This window comes from Papaver somniferum, chromosome 7 (genome assembly GCF_003573695.1).
Source record: "Papaver somniferum cultivar HN1 chromosome 7, ASM357369v1, whole genome shotgun sequence".
Lineage (NCBI taxonomy): Eukaryota > Viridiplantae > Streptophyta > Magnoliopsida > Ranunculales > Papaveraceae > Papaver > Papaver somniferum.
This window is the reverse complement of record NC_039364.1, coordinates 49,688,331-49,690,700: the sequence shown is the minus strand read 5'-3', so window position 1 is coordinate 49,690,700 and position 2,370 is coordinate 49,688,331. Positions and strand designations below refer to the sequence as shown.

Genomic DNA, 2,370 nt, shown 5'->3' with positions numbered 1-2,370 from the left:
CCGGTACCATTCGGTTCCGGTGCGGTTCCGGCATGGTTCCGGTACCAGTCGGTACCTTTTCAGCACAAAAATGACTGCCTTTTCTTTTACCTGTTTTTTCTATAGAACAAATTCTCATTCAAAGCAACAACTAATAAGTATCAATATTACTAACAAACCAAACAAACAATGTCTTGAAAATATGGAAAAAAAAGTAGCAGTAGCCACAGACACACATACTAAGTCTTGAAAATGAGAAAATCTGGAAAAAAAAATAACAACTACTCAACTAGCAGTGCATCTAGTGCTTCTGTAATCTTGAATCTTGATCTTCTAATCCATGTCAGCAGCACTTGTGGTGTCATCACTGTTGATAGGACCAAGTAACGCTGCAAAAACAAATAATAGCAGTTAGTAACTATTAGACTATATCTATTACTGCCAAACACAAGTAATAATGTAATATGTTACCTTCTTCAACTTCAACATCATCATCTGGTATGTAATCAGATAGAAGATCAAGTTGTATTGGCTTCCTTAGCCAGCCTTGTGTGCAAAGCAATGCCTCAACTGTCCTTGTAGATAAAGAGCTTCTACAAGGACTTAAGACTCTATCCTAATCTCATAGATAATTACATATGGACAACATAGACCATTTCTAGAATATCAACAAGTGTTACCACCTCTATCCTAATCTCATAGATAAATTCCTATCCACGAAGGGAACCTAATTAGCAACTTGAATCTTTTAATTCAGCCACCACACATTCACATTTACATATCCCTTGAATGCAAAAATACCAAATGACAAACCTTGAATGTGCAGTATCAGCAACCCTCTAGAATTACTGAATTAGTGAACTCCGAGAACTTAAATCTGCACTTCAGCACCTAATCAAAAGCACAAGAAAAACAAATAAATTAGATTTCAACAACATTTAATAAACCCAATTCAGAAAACCCACTCCACTCCAAGAACTTAAATCTGCACTTCAGCACCTAATCATACACTTGATCAAGTCAGATAACTTCTCAGTACCTATTGATTCTTCATTTCAATAAAATCCATTTTATTTAGACAAACATGGAGGTGATGAAACATAAGAAGATTCATGAAACATAAGAACTAACTACTTGTCATTCTTGTCCTGCTCTAACATGTAATTGCAGTTAACTACTTGGTACTTATATAGCATCATCAACAAAGTCTAACAGCAGTATAATGAACCAAATCGTAATCCCAGATTGCTAATTGTAACTAGTAGGAATACCTAACCCATATTAACTTTATAAACAAAAGTTACAAAACCACAGCATTGGAGCATCACTGCAAGTAAATGCACTTTGACAACACCAAAAAGATTGAGTAACTAACTAATTGTCTACCTACTTCTAGCAATCATGTAAATTAGAAATAAGAACAATTACTAACACCCTAATTTTATTAACAAAAAGAAAAAGAAGTACTCAAATTACTAAAACAACACCATTATCATTCAAAGATTAGCACTAGACACTAGACAGTGAATTAGGAACAACATAATCCAAAAAAACAACAAATCTCTAACCTTTTCCTTCTCTTTCTCCACTCCCTTAGATAATCTGATTGATACTTAATCCAGTTCAGTTCCTTTCTTTTCCCTTTGTCTTACCCTGTGAAAGTGAAACCCTAATATAATCAGACATAGCTTTCAAGATCAAAAGATTCAAAACTTCACAAAAGTAATGATTACACATTGAAGCTTTGTCTTGATTTTTCACGAATCATCAACGAAAACATGATTATAATGAAAGAGAGGTACACAGATAAGAAGATGCAGATTAGAAGAAACGTTAACCTAAATTGAAAAAAAATAAATCAAAATCCGCAACATCTGATTACCTCTTAGTAAGAACTGAGACATAAACTCATATCAATCAACGAGACAGAGGAGTAATCCAAGTTCCAACAGAGTTCTTCACTTATTCTCCTTCTCGGAGACAGAGGAGAGACGGAAAGAAAAAAAGAAACGAAATTGAGAATAGAAACCCTAGCCCTATAATGTTTGCTTATATACCACCACTTAATCCAACGGTTATTATTGATCTATCATCCCCTAAATCTGACGGCTACAACTAATCGGTACGGTTCGGCACGGGACTAGGCCAGGGCCTTGTACCTGTACCTCCCTAGCCTCGGTTCCTATTTTTAGGACCGGTACCTGTACCCTGTACCTCGGTTCGGTACAAAACCAGGTACGGTTCCACCGGTTTCGGGACGGTCCGTCGGTCCGGCTCGGTTCCTGTGCACCCTTAGGTATGGAAGGCTCAAGGATGAAAATGGGCTTAACAAGGAAGAAATTGTTCTTAAAGAAGAAGTGGGCTCAAGATTGTCTAAGCCCAAATCCATTT

General features: G+C 36.4%; 1 long non-coding RNA gene across 1 annotated transcript; it reads right to left on the bottom strand.

Annotated features, from left to right (window-relative positions):
* Positions 1 to 950: 950 nt before the first annotated feature.
* LOC113296766 lies at positions 951 to 1,947 on the bottom strand. The gene is made up of 3 exons (XR_003333120.1): positions 1,862 to 1,947; positions 1,548 to 1,632; positions 951 to 978 (listed from the first exon to the last, which is right to left on the bottom strand). It is a non-coding gene; the product is annotated as an uncharacterized LOC113296766 (long non-coding RNA).
* Positions 1,948 to 2,370: the final 423 nt, after the last annotated feature.